At 46.9% G+C, this 18,876-nt stretch overlaps 1 non-coding gene across 1 annotated transcript; it reads right to left on the bottom strand.

The window, feature by feature from the left end:
- Nucleotides 1–3,140: 3,140 nt before the first annotated feature.
- Nucleotides 3,141–3,222, bottom strand: TRNAS-GCU. The gene has a single exon. It is a non-coding gene; the product is annotated as a tRNA-Ser (tRNA).
- Nucleotides 3,223–18,876: the final 15,654 nt, after the last annotated feature.

Genomic DNA, 18,876 nt, shown 5'->3' on the forward strand with positions numbered 1-18,876 from the left:
AAACAGTGAAAAAGAAATAAAATTAGCAAGTTCAGTGGATGGAGGGTCAATATAAAAAATAATTGCATTCTACATATTAACAATAAATAATGGAAATTTTTACTAAAAATTAAAAAATCAAATATATATGAAAAAACAAATCACTTATGCTTTCTCCACTGAAAACTATAAGCCTCGAATCTTTTTTTTTTTAAGATTTTTTTTTTTTTATTTGACAGAGAGAGAGACAGCGAGAGAGGGAACACAAGCAGGGGGAGTGGGAGAGGGAGAAGCAGACTTCCCGCCCAGCAAGGAGCCCGCTGCGGGGCTCAAACCCAGGACCCTGGGATCATGACCTGAACTGAAAGCAGACACTTAATGACTGAGCCCCCCCGGCGCCCCTGAAAGAGCAATTCTTATTCCAGCCTGAAAGTGTGACAATCAGCTTGGACTGATAAAGATCAAATCAATTCTAGTATCGACCAGGTTGAGAGAAGAGACACAGGTCGCACTGACCCACTTGCCTGAGTCATTTCTCCGCACGTTCTTCCGCAGCTATGAAATGGCATAATGATCCTGTGTTTGAGTGACCACTCTTTTCTTCCCGAGGACGCCCCAACTCACTTTACGATATGCCCCCAGATTTGGGGATCCCTCCTTTATAAACTGCCCTTGTCCCCTGACAGCACCCAATTCCTGGTTATTAGCATTGCTAACCCCCTGGGGAGACATCAAACATCCTGAACGGATCCAGGTTCCGCATAGATCTCTGATTCCGCAGTGGGGCTCAGACCTCCTATAAAGACCCTTGCAGGCAGCATTCCAGGGGCCCCCCGACCCTGGCCAGGCTGCTGCAAGTCGTAGATCTGAGTTTGTGCTGCCCACAGCCTCCTGTCTGGAAGTCTTTGGCCGAAGGGCATTTAAAAGTTGGAATCTCTGCAGCTTAACTTGATCTCAAAAACTAGGAAAACTCACTGAAAACTATAAGCAGTGAACATACAGAAAATGTTTGGGGGTTTGAAAGACAACTCTGGAAATATTAAGGTGTATGTATCAGAGAGATAAAATTTGGAATCAGGAGGGGCGCCCGGGTGGCTCAGTGGGTTGAGTGCCCGACTCTTGATCTGGGCTCAGGTCGTGGTCTCAGAGTCCTGACATGCAGCACCGCTTCGGGCTCTGTGCTTGGTGTGAGCCTATTTCTGATTCTCTCTCTCTCCCTCTGCCCTTCCCCTCCCCCACCCCAAAAAACTATCCGGAATCAGGAGACAAACCAGGAAGTTGTTACACTAATCAAACTGAGGTATGTGACGGATGCTGAAAATAGAAGGGGCATGATGACAGATGAGACAGCCTAAATTTGTGAGCTATGAAAGACGCAGAAGCAAGAGGAGTAACTGAGTCTTTGTTGTGGGGTGTGGGGAGGTGGAGACGTTAAGAAAACCCAGATTTTTTTGGAGTTGGCTGATGGTAATATCATATGACGAAGTAGAAAACACAGGGTGACATCAGGTTGGGGGAATTTGGGGTTCATGTTAGCACATGCTGAGATTGAACATACATTAGCTATATAAAGATCTGAACGGGCAGGTTGGTTTTGCTGGTATGGAGCACAGAAAAAAATCTTGGTTGCAAATTTAGATTATTGTATGCTCATCCCCAAGACTGAATTTCAGGCTCATAGAATCACCCACAGCGAGTGCCCACAAGGACAGTAATAGAGTCCTTTGGACAAAACTCTGCTCCATTACATACATCATGAGCCGTGGCTCAGTGTCCCTGATACACCAGAAAAGCCCTCTGATACGCATTATTCTTTGCAGATACATATATAACCACCATCTCTAGGTGTAAAAACACACGGCCTTATTGCATCACCAGAAAATGACAACCTGTACGTTATTTTCACTAAAAGGGTCACCACACAATGCAGTACCTTTGTTTGAGAGGGAAGTATTTTCCTTGTATTGGTCTTCCACAGGCCGCTCGCTTCTGGGAAGCCAAGTGTTTGGGCAAAGACTCCTACTTTCAGATTTTCTTTCCCATTAATGCACTTTCGTTTTCTCTTCATTATAAATAGCCCCAGACTCTAAATATATTCCCAGGCGGGCCTATGAGGTTTTCGGTGGTTTTGTACTAGGTTATGTGGAAGAGGTGCTGCCAAGCTTGTTTGCTGAAGATGGGATAGTTTCCCAAAGAGAGGAATGGGAGAAAGCAGGCCGAGGGCGCTGGGCCAGCCCCTAGAGGGCAGTACTGAAGCTCTCCGATGAGTAAGACTATTCTTATGGTAGTATTTCCAATTTTCAATGTGGTTTTAAACTGCTATCCTAAAATGTCTTCGCCTTTTTTTAACGAAGGTTTCGGAAAAATATTTTCACTAAATTATCTTAAAAATAATAGCTTTTAGACAGAAGGCGATGTAATTGCAAGAACTACTTGAAATTGGAGGAGAGAAAATTTTCCAATCATGTTCCTAAATGGGTAGATCTCAAACATCTATCAATCCCAATCCTATATTCTATTGTTATATAACTACAAAATACGAAAAGAATTGTGAAACGAAATTTCCACTGTCCCAGAGAATCTCGCTTACTCGGGTGTTAGTGGTAACACTGTAAAATGAAACAACAATTTGGAAACTGGTCAATCTGGTGGATGGCTAAAAAGATTCACAGATTCAGGCCTTTGACCAAGTAATTCTCCTAATTATGAATTGCTTAAAAACAAAAGCCCTTCAAGGAGTAGGCTAAATATCAAGAGAATAGATTTGGTTGGGTGATGTTGGGTGATATTGAGGAATAATCTGCAAAATCTGCTCTCAAAAACTAATGTCCCCAAAGCAGGAACACTCCCTTAAGGAAGGAAGGGGTGAACTGCAGAGGTCACGTAATCAGTAAAGAGGAAGGTAACCTTCTCCAGTGAAACTCAGCACACTGAGCACATCTTTCTTTCTTTCTTTCTTTTTCATTTATTGATTGAAGTAATCTCTACCCCAAAGTGGGTCTGGAAGCCCTGACTCCCAGACCAAGAGCCACATGCCCTATCCACTGAGCCAGCCAGCCCTGGCCCGGACAGACACCCGAAGGGCGCATACCCCCAACGGGAAAGGCCAGGAGCAGACTTCTGAAAATATTCATGAATCTCTCACACCAAAAGCACAGAACCGACGAAGGTGGGACTTGAACCCACGCGTGCAGAGCACAATGGATTAGCAGTCCATCGCCTTAACCACTCGGCCACTTCGTCTGCACACTCGGGCCTCTGGGGTACTTAATTCCAGAGCTTACCCTCGGGAACTCCCGGCTGCCCTGGGGGGGAGGCCAAGGAGGAGACGGCTCGGGGACGTCCGGGGCACATGGGGATGGCCGGCTCCCACACGAGTGGACCAAGCACTGGACTGGAAACCTCGCGATGGGGAGAAGGCAGGCTCCGCTCTCCCAGGACTCAGGACAGGGGTCGAGCGGCGACCGCAGCCCCCGGCCGGGGTGGGGGTCGGGGCTCCCTGGCGCGGGCGGCCGGGCCCCCGGGGGCGCATGCGCGCAGGCGGTGGGCGTGGCCCGGCGGCGTGGGAACCTGGGGGCGGTCGGCACCCGCGCGCCGGGGGCGCCCACCTGAGCCCGCCGCGGGCGGGGGCTGCCGCGGCCGGTGCCCCCGGAGCCGACCCCAGGGGCCCTGGCGAGTCCCGGCCGGGGATTCGTGGAAACCGAGACGGTCTGGGCGGTTAGACGGCCGGTCCGCGCGGGGCCGCGCCGCGTCTCTGCTCCGAGCCCTTAGCGCCGGGACGCTGCGGGGTGCGACTGCGCAAGAGAGGGCCCCTTCCGTCGGGGGCGCTCCTGCCGCTCCTCCGCCTCCGCGGAGCCGGGAGTCCAGTGTCCTGGTCGTTTCAGATGTAAAATTTCATGATTCAGCACTTCCACGGGACACCCAGGGTTCATCACAAGCGCCCTCCTAAACCCCCAACCCCCAAGTCCCCATCCCCCAGCCACCTCCCCTCTGGTGACCACCAGTGTGTTCTCTAGAGTTAAGAGTCTGTTTCTTGGTTTGTCTCCCCTCAACCCCATTGTTTGTTTGTTTTGTTTCTTAAGCTCCACATATGAGTGAAATCAGCTGGTATTTGTCTTTCTCTGACTGACTGATTTTGCTCAGCATTTTACTCTCCGGCTCCATCCAGGTGGTTGAAAATGGCAAGATTTCATTCTTTTTTATGGCTGAGGAGTATCCCATCGTATGTGTATATACACCGTCTCTTCCTTATCCGTTCACCAGTCGATGGGTACTTGGGCTCTTACCATGGTTTGGCTCTTGTAAATAATGCAGCTCTAGACATCAGGGTGCATGTACCCCTTCAAATCAATATTTTTGTATCCCTTGGGTAAATACCTACTAGTGCAACTGCTGGATCGCTCAAGACTAACCTTCAGAAAAGAGAACTGCCCTATGAACGTTAGTCTCGAGCACGTTTTCTAGAGGTGACAGAGAGAGAGAGAGAGAGAGAGAGGGCGTCCCAGACTGAGGAAGGGCCTGAGCAAAGGCGGGGAGGCTTGCAGTACCTAGAGGAATGGTGAGGAATCCCTGAGAGTTCACGCTCTTGAGTCACAGTGCCTCAGGTCCAGCATTTGCCTCCGGGACTATTCGCTGTTATTTTTAAAAAGTTTTTTAATTTAGGGTGCCTGGGTGGCTCAGTTGGTTAAGCGACTGCCTTCGGCTCAGGTCATGATCCTGGAGTCCCGGGATCGAGTCCCGCGTCGGGCTCCCTGCTCGGCGGGGAGTCGGCTTCTCCCTCTGACCCTCTTCCCTCTCGTACTCTCTATCTCTCATTCTCTCTCTCTCAAATAAATAAATAAAATCTTTAAAAAAAAAGTTTTTTAACTTAGAGATTGTTTCAAACAGAGACAAATTTGGAGGCTAAATTTATAGCACCACGGTTAACCTTGTGTATGTGGTGTGAAGAATGGATCTAATTTCAATTTTTTCCAAATAGCTATATAATTGATCCAAAAGCCTTTATTAAAATCTTTTTCTCGGAGTTTTGAAATACCACTTTTATCTTACACTAGACTTGCATACGTAGTTGTATCTATTTGTGAAATTTCTGTTCAGCTCACTGTCTGTCTGCCTACTCATGCACCAGTAACACACTGTTGATTATAGAGGACTCGTATATTTTAATGAGAGGTCCAGTTTCCCTTAAAGGTTTTCCCTTTGGCATCTTCCTAGATATTCCTGTATGTTTACTTTTCCATATTAACTTAATGATAAACTTTTCTAGCTCCGTGGGTATGCTCGCTGGACATTTTTCTTGGGACCACATTAAATTTGTAAATAGCTTAGGGACTCTTTCCTCCATCAGTCCATGCTGCCGTAATGATGCACATGAATGTCCTGGCAGATGCTCTCAAGAGCATTAACAGTGCCGAGAAGAGAGGCAAACACCACGTTCTCATTAGGACGATGCCCCAAGTCATCGTCTGGTTTCTCGCTGTGATGATGAAACGTGGCTACATGGCAAATTTGAAGTCACTGATGATCGCAGAGCTGAGAAAAGTGTTGTGAACCTCACGGGCAGGTTAAACAAAGTGTGGAGTGATCAGCTCTAGATTTGATGTACAACTCAAAGATCTAGAAAAACGGCAGAATAATCTGCTCCCGACCCACCAGTTTGGTTCCATTGTGCTGACAAGCTCAGCTGACATCATGGACCGTGAGGAAGCAAGATGAAAACACACAGGAGGGAAACTCCTGGGATGCTTTTTCTAGGGATGTAATACTTACATGCGAATAAAATGCCTCAGTGGACAGATGAAATAAACTAAAATAAATAACTTAGGGAGACCCGAGGTCTTGATGATGTTGTGCCATCCTAATCAAGAATGAGCGTTGCCTTTCCATTTGTTTAAGACTGTTCTATGCCTTTCAGGAGTGTTTTAAGTTTATTGCTAAGATTTTGTTGTTTTTGTTGTTTTTATAAGTGAGGTATCCTAATTAGGTAACCTAATCCTAAGTTAGATCTCCTAACCAGTAATTATTTGGGTATAAAAATGCTATATTTTAAAAATGTTTTAAAGATGTATTTATTTATTTGAGAGAGAGACAGCAAACAGGGGGAGGGACAGAGGGAGAGAAGCTTTCAAGCAGACCCGGCGCTGAGCTCAGAGCCTGACGAGGGGCTGGATGCCACCACCCATGAGATCATGACCTGAGCTGAAACCAAGAGTCACATGCTTAACCAACCGAGCGCCCCAGGTGCCCCTGAAATGCTGCTGTTTGTACTTGTTAATTTTATATTATCTTGCTGAATTGTCTTATGGTTTGGATTAGTTTTATCCTGGACTCTCTAGGGCAGCACTGCCTCATGGACATTTCCTTGACAGAAATATCTATGCTATGTCTCTGCTGCCCAATATGGTAGCCACCAGCTACCTGTGGCTATGAAACACTTGAAATGTATGACGAGGGAACTGAATTTGTACTCTTTTGATGAGTTAATTGAAATTTAAGTAGCCAAGTATGGCTAGTGGCTTCTCTTTCAGACAGTGCACCTTTAGAGCTTTCCCAGTGTACAATATGTCACCGTAAATATAGTTGTCTGTGCTCTTTTCCAGTTCTTACACCTGAAATTGCTGTCTTTAGTCTGTCAGGAAAATGTTTTATATGTAGTGAAAGTAACAGGCATCCTTGCCTCGTTTCTCCCATCAGTGGAAACGCTTTCAGGGTTTCCTCATTAAGATGTTGGCTTTAGGATTGGATTATATGAGTGTTTTATCATGATAAGGAATAATTAATTCTTTTATAGTTTCTCAAGGGTTTTTCGTAAAAATAGGTGAATTTTAGAACTCTGAATTTGGTGTGATAGTAATAGCTCTCCTAGTACTGAATCATCCTTCCATTTCTAGCATAGACCCTGCTTGTTCATGGTGGGCTAATACCGGATAACATTTTATTTTCTTAATATTGGCCAACATTTTACTTGGGGTTTTGCATTGGTTTTCAGAGCATGTAGGGCTGAAATTTTCTTTGAGTGGGTATGCTAACTTTATCAAGGTTTGGGCATTAATATTATACCCGTTCATTAAAAGAACTTGGAAGTTTTCTCTCATTTCCTATCAATTGAAACAAGCTACATAGTATGGGGACTGTTTGTACCCCAACAGTTTTGTGGAATGCCCTAGTGAAACCATCTGAGGTGTTTTGTTTTGTTTTGTTGGTTTGGTGTGGTATTTTCTTGATTACTTGTCCTCCTCTATGGAAGTTGGGATTGCCATCTTCAAAAGGCATTTTTTTTTTTTTTTGAAGATTTCCCAGACTTCTGTATGTGAAACAGTGTTTGGAAAGAAATGTGTTTTTCAGAAACTGTTTGTTTTGCAGTGAGAGGCACCCCCAGAATATCTAGTGGATCATATTGCTCCTCTCTGTCTCCTCCTTCCAGTCTCTACTCTGAAACTAGAGGCTGTAGGTTGAAATCATGGCTGTGCTTTGTCCTTTGTGGCTTGTCCAGTTAGTAGGTTAGCCATAGGACAGAGTCCGGCTCTTGTGGAGGAAACTGACTTTTTTCAGAATATATGTTTCCCAGTGAGGACTCTCCCGTTTGGAAAGGACTATCACCGACTACTTACAAAAGGAAATTCGGAAAGTGACAAGATCCGAGTTATGAACTATTCCAATTTACAATGTATTCAATTGATTATCTAGGGTTTACAATGGGATCCCTCGGTTATAAAGACGTCTGAGCCAAACAATTTGTAGTCTCCAAGGCACTTGGCTATCAGTAATCAGTAAATACTTACCATCTGTTTCCTTTCTAGACAAGCAAGGTTATTTTTCTCTTCTTCATTTGTGTACCTACCAATGACAGCAGATGTTAGTCTCAGTAAAAGGTGTTTCATGAGATTTCCTCCTGAGTGGCTGCCAAACGGTGCACCTCCGGGTGGCTCTCCAGGCTCCCTTCGGGTGACCGCTCTCCCCGGCCAGCATGCCCTGATCTTTAGGCCAGTGGGGCGATGCAGCGCCTTACGTAGAGATGGAGAGAGGGACGGTGATCTAGAAACACACACACTATTTCTCCAGCAACGTGTGTGGCTCCAGTGAGTCCAACAATGGTGTCAGCTTGTCAGAGGCCGACTAGGAGGCAGAAACTACGCCAGTTCTCTGCACAGGGTGAATTTAATATCGAGAATTGTTCCGTCACGACAAGTTTGTTAACATGGCCACTCTAAGTGTAAGAGACGCCCGGGAAGGTTCAGCAGAGGTGGCGACCCCGGGAAGCAGCCACCAGCCCTAGCGCTGTGGGAACAGAGAAAAGAGGCTGGCATTACTGATACGGAAACAGCGCGGGAGCAGCGCGGAGCCGAACGAGGGGGGCGAGGGCCGGGGTCTCTGATGGCGCCGCGGGGACCCAGGACTCGGGACTGGACGTCTGGCGAGGAGCAGTGAGAGCTGAGGCCCCGCGGGGGAAGGCCGGCCGCGGCTCCTGCCAGCGCTGGGCGGCCCGGAAAGAGGCCGCGGCCGCAGCACGAGGGGGGTGCTGCCCCCCGGCTCAGAGGCAGGCCCCGCAGCGCGCTGGGCGCCAGAGCCCCGCGCGCACCTTCCTCCGCCCGCGGGCTCCGCCGCGCCCCCGGGGGCCAGCGCTGCCCTCGGGCTTCCTGGTGCGTCGCGGCGCCTTCCCAAAGCTGCGCTCTCGTGTTCCACGCTCGCAGGACGTTACCCACGGCAGATTCACGAGGTGAAGGAAGAGCGGAGGGAAATCCGTCCTTCTTTCGGCTCTTGCGGGCGCGGGGGCCGTGGAGAGCTCTGTGGGTGCGGGCTGCCTGCGGCCCTGGGGCCTCACCTCCATCCGAGGCGCAGTGCGCGCAGGAGGGACGCGGCCCCCAGCACGCCGGGTGCTGCGGAGCAGGGGGTTCGGAGGGAGGTTGGTGTGGTCTGCAGTCTCGGGCGCGGGGAGGCCAGCAGGTCGCAGCCCCCTGCTCTGTCACCGCAGTTCCCGGGCCTGCTCTTACTTAGCCCGCCTTCAGGTGCCTTTCCCTCAACGCGGAAGGAAGGTGGGTATCGTGGCTGCAGACAGGGCTCTCTCTGCCCTGGCCCTGGCCTCGCCGGTCTCCATTCCTAGGACGCGAAGACCTTCTCCGGGCTGTCCCACCTGTGCCGCCGGGCACCCTCCCCACACTCCAAACCTCAGCCCTGCGACTTGTCATCCATCAGGTCCCAGGCGACCTAATTCCTGGAGGAGGAGCCCCGAATCCCCTTCCAGATACCTGCAAGTCCAGCGATGCAGGTGTTGGACCCTCAGCGACTGCAGACTGATCAACCACTTCTTGTGATGGGACCTCTTGAGCCCTTGTGGAGTTGCGGGCAAGGTCAAGTCCAGGCGGGATGCAGCCCTACCTACACCCCTGAGAACTCCAAGTAGTACCCCCAGTTTAACCCAGCTTTGGGAAACCACCTGGGAGCCTCCTAGAGTAAACTTAACAGACAATATTATAGTAGCTTCGGGTGTACAACACCCTGATTCAACGATTCTATGCATTACTCAGTGCTGACCCCAATTCTGTCGTAATCGTTTTGCCGGTGGAGGGTCTTGCTTTGATGTTGATGGCGGCTGACTAATCGGGGTGGTGGTTGCTCAAGGCTGGGGTGGCTGTGGCAATGTCTTAAAATAAGACCACAATGAGGTTTGCCCTCTCTTCTTCTCACACATGATTTCTCTGCAGCGTGGGATGCTGTTTGATAGCATTTTACCCACAGTAGAACTTCTTTCAGAATTGGAGTCAATCCTTGCAAACCCTGCCACTGCCTTATCAACTAAATTACTGTCATATTCTGAATCCCTTGTTGGCACGTCAACAGTCTTCACAGCATCTTCTCCAGGAGTAGGTTCCAGCTTACTCTCTTTGACGCATCCATCAGGAGCAACTCCTCGCCTGTCACAGTTCGATCATGGGATTGCAGGCATGCAGTCACATGTGCAGGCATGCAGTCACAGGTACGGGCTCCACTTCGAATTCTACTCTTCTCGCCGTTTCCACCACCACTGAAGTCTTGAAGGCCTCGAGGTCATCCCTCAGTTGGAATTAAGTTCTTCCAAACTTCGGTGAACGTCAGTATTTTGACCTCTTCCCGTGAAACTCAAATGCTCTGAATGGCTCCTAGAATGGTGGATCTTTTCCAGAAGCTTTTCAGTTGACTTTGCCCAGAGCCATCAGAGGAATCACGATCTATGGCAGCTCCAGACTTACAAAATGTATTTCCAAAATCATAAGACTTGAAATCAAACTGATTCCTCGATCCATGGGCTGCAGAAGGACGTTGTGTCAGCAGGCGTGAAAACTACCTCGATCTCGTACGTGTCCATCAGAGCTCTCTCGGGTGACCAGGTGCATTGTCAACGAGCAGTCATATTTTGAACGGATATTTTTTTCTGAGCCGTCGGTCTCAACAGTGGGCTTAAAATATTCAGTAAAGCATGTTGAAAAGGTGTGCTGTTCTGCAGGCTTTGTTCCGCTTATAAAGCACAGACAGGTAGATTTCGCATAACTTTTAAGGGCCCTAGAATGCTCAGAATTGTAAATGAGCATTGGCTTCAACTTAAAGTCACTGGCTGCGTTAGCCTCCGACGAGAGAGTCAGCCTGTGCTTTGAAGCATTAAGCCTAGGCATTGACTTCTCCTCTCCAGGTAGGAAAGCCCTAAATGGCATCTTCTTCCAAGAGAAGGCTGTCTGATCTACTTTGAAAATCTGTTGTTTAGTGTAGCCTCCTTCATTCATTGTCTCAGCTAGATCTCCTGGAGGACTTGCTGCAGCTTCTCCATCAGCACCTGCTGCTTCACCCTGCGCTTGTATGTTTGGAGACGGCTTCTTTCCCTAACCCAATAAACCAACTGCCGCTAGGTTCAGTCTTTTCTTCTGCAGCTTCCTCATCTTTCTCAGCCTTCACAGAGTTGAAGACTGTTGGCGTCTTGCTCTGGATGAGGCTTTGGCTGAAGGGAATATTGTGACTGGTTTGATCTTCTATCCAGACCGCTGAGACTTTCTCTGTATCAGCAATGGGGCTGTTTCACTTTCTTATCATCCGTGTGTTTGCTGGAGTGGCCCTTTTCATTTCCTCCGAGAACGTTTCCTTCTCATTCACAACTTGGCCGACACTTTGGCACAGGAGGCCAGTCTTTCGGCCTACCTTGGCTTTAGACATGCCTTCCTCATTGAGCCACACCATCTCTAGTTTTCGATTTAAAATGAGGCGTGTGTAACTCTCAGAACACTTTGAACACTTGGAAGCCACTGTAGGCTCATTAACTGGCCTACTTTCAATATGGTTGTGTCTCGTGGAAGAGGAAGACTGCAGGAGCAAAAAAGAGATGGGGGAAAGGCCAGTCGATGGACAATCAGAACACACACATGTATTGATTAAGTTCACCATCTTATATGGGTGCAGTTCCTGGCACCCCAAAAGAATTATGGTGGTAACATCACTGATTGCAGATCACCGTAATAAATATAATAGTAATGAGAAAGTTTAAAGTATTGTGGGAATTACCAATATGTGGCACAGAGACACAGGTGAGCAAATGCTGTTAGAAAAATGGCGCCAACACACTCGCTGTGCAAAGGGTTGCCACAAATCTGCAATTTATAAGAAATGCGGTATCTGTGACATGCCACAAAGTGAAGCTCAATAAAACAAGGTGTGCCTGCAAATAGGACAGCTCCATAGTATTGTAATCTCATCAGAATACCTGCTGAATGCCAAGCATATGGAGTTGTTTTTAGTTACCCCTCTTTCTTATATCATCAATAATATTGTATTTGTTTGGACTAGAGAGGATCTTGAAATTCGAAGATAGTTTAGCTGTGAAAGACACCTTAGGCTCATTTTTATTCTCAATCTGGCGAGCAAAAAGGACGACAGGGGAGAAAGCTATAACCATAAAGCTTGACAATCTATCGGCAGGACATGCTTTTGGCGAATTTTCAAAATATAGTACAAAGAAGCAGTAATGAGTTTTACCCTTTGGTTTTAGGAAGAAGCTTTTGACAAAAATCATTTGAGAGTATGTCAAAACCTAGAGAGTTAATAAGAAATCTTAGTGATAAAAAAGAGCTTTTTGTTTTCTGGGCAGAAAAAAATCATTTGTCAATTTCATTTTTTTAAATTAATTAATTAATTTCATTTAGAGTCAATTGGCCAACATATACTAGTCCATCATTAGTTTTTGGTGTAGCGTTCAGTGATGTGTTTGTTGTGTATAGCACCCGGTGCTCATCACATCACCCGCCCTCGTTGATACCCATCACCCAGTTACCCCAGCCCCCAGCCCACCTCCCCTTTTGCAACCCTCGGTTTGTTTCTCAGAGTCAAGAGGCTGTCGTGGTTTGTCTCCCTCTCTGATTTCTTCCCATTTAAGTTTTTCCTCCCTGCCCCCATGATCCTCTGCTCTATTTTTTATCTTCCACATATGAGTGAAACCGTATGCTAATTGTCTTTCTCTGATTGACTTATTTCACTTAGCGTAATAACTCTAGTTCCAGCCATGTTGATGCAAACGGTAGGTATTCGCCCTTTCTGATGGCTGAGTAATATTCCATTGTATATATGGACCACCTCTTCTTTATCCATTCATCTGCTGAAGGACATCTTGGCTCCTTCCACAGTTGGGCTATTGAAAATATAAAGGACCTACTATAAGCAATAATAGATACACTAGCAGATACCAATCCCTGTTATAAATCTATAGTAATAAAGCAGTATACGTTTGTTCCAGAATAGGTAAACTGATCAACGGAACAAGAGACTGAATCCAGACTACATATTTATAAAAATCTGGTTTAAGACTGGGGCAACACCTCAGTGCAGTGGGTAAATATTGGTCTTAAGTGAACCATGCTAGGTCTGTGAAATACCCACATGGAAAATTGCACCTGACTCCCTAACCTACATAATACAATCAGAGATGGATTGAAGACTTTAATTAAGCTAAGTAATAAAGCTTTTGGAAGAAAATATAAGAGAATGTCTTTATGACTACAGAGTAGGCAAAGATACTTTTTACCCAACGCAGGTTGCCAAACTAAGCATAAAAAAAGACTTACAGGGGCGTCTCGGTGGCTCAGTCAGTTAAGCGTCTGCCTTCGGCTCAGGTCATGATCCCAGGATCCTGGGATCGAGTCCCTCGTCGGGGAGCCTGCTTCTCCCTCTGCCCGCCTCTTCCCCTGCTCGTGCTCTCTCTCTGACAGATAAATACATAAATAAATATTTAAAAAACATTTGAAAAAGAAGAATTATAATTTGGACCATATTAAAATTAGGAATTTCGTTTCATCAGCATTCATCAGTAAGAAACTGAGCAGAGAAACCCCAGAGCGCGAGAGGATGTGCACAACACACATAACTGACGAAAGGCTCATGTCTAGAATGTATGCAGACCCTTCCACATCAATAAGAAAATTCACCCAATAAAAGTGGGCAAAGGCTTGAATAGCCTCTTCCACTAAGTTATTTTCTTTTTCTTTTTCTTTTTTTAGTGGAGTTGACACACAATGTTACATAGTTGCAGGCGTACAACTTAGCAATTTGGCAAGTTTGTACACCGAGCTGTGTTCCCCATAATGTAGCTACCATCTGTCCCAGTACCCGGTCATTAGAGTATCGTTGACTGTACTGCTTAGGCTCTGCTTTATATTCCCGTGACTTACTCCCTCCATTACTGGAGGCCTCTATTTCCCTCTCCCCCTCTCCCATTTTGCCCAGCCCCTCAGCCCTCCCCTCTGGCAAACAGCAGTTTGTTTTCTCTGTTTATAGTTCTGATTCTGCTTTTTGTTTATTCATACTTTAAGATTCCGTTTCATACAACATGTGTGTTTCCCAGTCTCACTTCCTTCACTGAGCATAATACCCTCTAGGTCCATCCATGTTGTCTCAAATGAGGAGAAATTATGCGCCAACAAACAGGACAACCTAGAAGAAATGATCGATCCCTAGACAACATCCAATCTTCCAAAACTGAAGCAGGAAGAGATAGAAACTCTGAATAGACCTACTACAAGTAAGGAAGTGAGTACAGATGGACCATTTTCAATTTTGTCACTCATCACAGTATTTTCTTGGAATCTTTTGCAGTTCTGTGGTATCAGTGCTTCTCCGACTGTTCTTTCTGTTGGAGCATATTCCTCTGTCTCCCCATTTTGCTTGACTTTCAGTGTTTGTTTCTATGGATTAGGTGAAATGGCTACTTCTCCTGGAGTGAAGCAGGGGTCTTGTGTATGGTGCCCCCCGTGCAGATGGTGTGTGCTTGCTGACTGCTGCTGGCTGCCTGGAGCTGTGGCCCCATGTGCTGCGTTACTCCATTGTTTGTTTCTTTTTTTGTTTTTAGGATTTCACTTATTTATTTGAGAGAGAGAAAGAGAGAGAGCGTGCCCGTGTGCGAGTGGGGGAGGGACAGAGGGAGAGGGAGAGGCAGATTCCCCACTGAGCAGAGAGCCAGGACTCTGGGCTCCATCCCAGGACCCTGGGATCATGACCTGAGCTGGTGGCAGATGCTTAACCCACTGAGCCACCCAGGTGCTCCTAGTTCCTCTTTTAAACCCTGGCTTTTTACAGAGAGAGTAAAGAGAAAAAAATTAAAAAAGGAGAAAGCAATAGGAACAGAAAAAAGAAAATAATAAAATAAAAGCAGAAAAAAGAACATAAAAAGAGCTAGACCAAGAAAGAACAAAACCAAAAGGACAAAAACGAACCAAAACAAAACAAAACAAGACACATTTTAAAAGTAAAAATAAAATAAAACTGTCAAAATTAGAACAAAAACCAAAGCCCCCAAACGAGGGCTTGTTTTCTGAGGCCCAACACCACAGAGTGGCTGCTGGGGGCGTGTGGGCCCTGGGAAAGGGGGGTCAGAAGCTCCCTGTGGCAACTGGACCCACCCCTGTGGCATCCAGACCCTGCTCTGGCCTGGGCTAATAAGGTGGAGTGGGAGAGGCTGTTCCCGCTCCTGGGCCCTTTTAAGCCCTGGCTTCGTTTTTCCCCACGTCCCCGTGCAGGCTGGGGCTGATCTGGGCTTGTGGACCCTGGGCTCCCTGAGGTCCCAAGCGCACCGGGACGACTGCACCCACCCGTTTTGCTGTCCAGGCCCTGCTCAGGTCCAGACTTCCAAGGTGGGGTGGGACTATAAACCCTGTAGTTCTGTGGTCCTTGACCTGGAGCGCTTTCCTGCAGCTCCTTTGTCTCTTGGCAAGATTCTAGTGTGGTCTCTTTTATATGTTCTTTTAAACCATAGGGTTGGTTTGTTTTTTTTTCCCTGTGCCCAAAGACAAAGCGATCTGTTCCTGGTCCCTGGGTCCTGTCCCGCCTCCGAGCCATTCTCAGAATTGGGCGTAGGGGTTCCCTTGGCTACTATGTCTCTGTCTCTCTTGGCCATTCTTCTGTCTCTGGTCCTTCGGAAGCTGCTCAGTCAGCCCTCAGCTCTTCTTCAGGAGGAATCGGTCCATTCATAAGTGTGAGTGGTGGGTTCCTTCCCCGCCATCTTGAACCAGAACTCTCTGTGGGCATTCCATTTTCGTGGACACGGGACAATCACAGGATGCCTTTCTTCATGGTGGACATTCTCTCGGGCTCCTGGAAAATAGAAATACTTGTGCGATCAGGCTTGAAATTATTACGTCTAATTTTGCTCAGACAACCACTGCTGCCTAATGGCTATGATGTCCCAACCGTTCTCTTTCCCAGCTCGGATTGTCTCCAAGCCTGTGGAAACCTTGAACCCTGGCCTCAGAGCAGTGTCTTGACAGACTGAAGTCCCTCTTGCTTCCAGTCCCTGTGCTGGCTCATGCTCACGGGACACTCACATTCACAATACTTCTGAACTCCAGATGGTCTTGCAACACCTGCTGAGTGGCCTACAGTGTGATGCAATTCAGACAGTCTCCATGGAGATCGTGTCAGATCCCCCAGGGGAAGGGCCCAGCCCCCCAGGACTGCCCTCCCCTCTTCTGCCCAACTTCACATGCCAGCCGATTGCAAGTCCAGCTGGTCACCTGGACTTCTGACCTGCCAGCTGTCCACTGGAGGTACCACGACCCCCTCCTCAGGTCTGACTCGTCTGCTAAAGTGGCTCACGGGACTCAGCAAACCTTCCGTACGAGAACGTAAGTTCCTTGTCCTCAGGGAGTGGGCCGCTCTCCCTACACTACCACAGGTTCACCAACCCAGATGCTCTCCCACCCCACCCCACCCCGTGCCGGGTTTTCATGGAGGCTTCATTACTTTACCAAGATTGGTTAAATCCTTGGACACTAGTGATTTAATTCAATCTTCTGCCCCTTTCCCCTCCCCAGATGTCAGGGGGTAGGGATGGAGGAGCCTGACACTTTGATCCCTTGGTGGTTCCCCTGGCAACCAGCCCCCGTCCTTGGGATCATTCCAGAAATCACTTCAGTAATGTGAGCTCAGGTGTGGTTGAGAAAGACTTATTGGGAATAGTAAGACACCTTCATCCCTCTCATCACTTAGGAAATTTCAATGGTCCTTGGAGCCCTGTGCCCGGAAAAGGGGGAAAGACCAAATATATATTTCTTATTATAAGTCATAATCTCATACTTTCAAATCTATGATCCAGCTGGCGTTATTTTTGGAGACCTTATGAGATGTAGGTCCAGGCTTAGTTTCTTCGTATACACACAGAGTAATAGTAAGTAGCGGCATTGGTAGGATGGTTGTAAGAATCAGGTGAGCTCAGGGGTGCCTGGGTGGCTCGGGTGGTTAAGCATCCCTCTTGAGCTCAGGGTGGTGAGTTCAAGTCCTGCTTTGGGCTCCACACTGGACCTTAAAAAAAGAGAGAGAGAGAGAATCAGATGAGTTCAATAAATGCAGCATGCTTGGAATAGCGCCTGGCGCATTGTAAACAAAATTAAACTGTGGTGGTTGTTCCTATGTGATTGTTAAGAGGATGGAAATGGTATTTCCGCCACTTTGCTAAAGAGGAATATAAACACCAGGGTCCTGGGATGGAGCCCCGCATCGGGCTCCCCGCTCAGCGGGAAGCCTGGTTCTCCTTCTCCAACTCGCCCTGCTTGTGTTCCCTCTCTCGCTGTGTCTCTCTCTGTCAAATAAATAAATTAAATCTTAGAAAAAAAGAGGAATATAAACAGACATAGCATTTCCTTGAAAACGGTACATTTTCTCAGATACTACCGGGCTCTAAGGTTTTCTTGACTTTGGATTGAAAAGAAATTATCAACATCTGTGGTTTCTTCTCTGACACCCTGGGACCCATAAAAAGGAATTAGCGAAAGTGGAAGTAAGGACAAAGAGTGGCTTTCAGTAGGTGTACATTTCCCAATCCGGTGAGACTCACCCAGGGTCAGAGAATTCTGAACGATGAGAGACAAGCCGCTGAATGTCCACAGTACTGGGAAAGATCTTCTCAATAGTGTTATTTATGATCTATTTCCCAATTTAAGGCAGTTTTAAACAGACCCTTTTAGTTTTAAAAACCATTTATAATATAAGGGCTCAGAACTGCCCCGTGTTATAACACTGTTCATTTGTTTAAACATTTTGATTTGACAAGAAATCGAACCACGGCTACACAAAATTTGGGACAAGTCATTGGTGATATTACTCAGCAGCGCCCCAGCGTTCTCCTCAGGGAAACTGCTTTTCCATATTAAAAAAAGAAAACTTACAGATGCTTCAGATTGGACTTTTAGAATAATTTTTGCCAATTTCAGAAATATTCATTCCCTCACCTAACTGTTCATCTGCCCATATTTATAAAGCAAACCCAAGGCTTCTAATGTGGGAACTGATAGCTCCTTCCCTTAATACATGGAATTTGGACCTAGGGAGAAAGGAAAACTAGTGATAAAAGGAACGAAGACGAGGCTTATCCATCACCAACAAGTGATACCTAATTAAGATGTATTGTAGATGAGCCGGTAGAGAGAGAATACAACTCTTGAGTTCTGTGCTGACCACAAGCTCTCCCTGGGGTTACAGCAATCCCACAGTGCACACAGGGCAGGGGGCAGGGTGGAGAGAGAGGAGGCAGGAATTTGAACAAAAACTTCCTCATTTGATGTTTTAAACAAAGCTTAACAGATACATTGTAAGCAAATGCCTCAGTTTTTTAAATAGTATTTCCTCTTCAAAGTACAAAGAGCATCAAAAAGAGGAGGTGTTCCTTGGAGACATTCGACTTGTCAATTACTTGCAGAACTGGTGAATGTCAGGGAAGCCCAAAGTTCTCAGGTGCCTTTACCAATTCCACCCCCCAGATCGTGATGACCCAGAGCTGCCCTAGGGATGAGCTGGAGATTCTGACTCACACGGTTCCATGCCAAGAAATGCACATGTGGTCCATTCGCATAAGCCTCTCTGTCCTGGTTTTTCCTCAAGGCTGGGAAAGATTCTTCTTTTTCTCACACTGAACATACATAGCAACGATTTCTTGACTGTCTTTCTGGAATCTCTTCTTAAATGTCCACAAATACTCTCTGAGACAGGTCTTATTTTCATTGTCATTTTACAGAAGAGAAAGCATAGGAACAGAGAGAGGCCAAGTGACTCATCAAATGTCTCCCATCAGTTGGGACTTAGCCAGTGAGGGGGGGGGGCAGGGCAGGTTGCCCCACGGTGTGCAACTTTGGTATACTAATGATTGTAAATAAAAGTTACTTAAGAGACAGCCCGTGTAACCAGGACACTCCGACCTTTCTCCATCCCCCTGAAAGCAGGGAAATCAGTCTCCCAGAAGGGTACGTTCCCTGTACCAGGAGGTAAAGACACATCCTTATCCACCAGAGACAGGAAATTCTGAGCTGAGAAGCTGTATAAACACTCCTTATCACTTTCTACTCATTACCACCCCAGCCTAAATTCTGTTTAGAATTCCTTATCGATCAAAGCTCCCAAAGT

This window comes from Zalophus californianus, chromosome 7 (genome assembly GCF_009762305.2).
Source record: "Zalophus californianus isolate mZalCal1 chromosome 7, mZalCal1.pri.v2, whole genome shotgun sequence".
NCBI lineage: Eukaryota > Metazoa > Chordata > Mammalia > Carnivora > Otariidae > Zalophus > Zalophus californianus.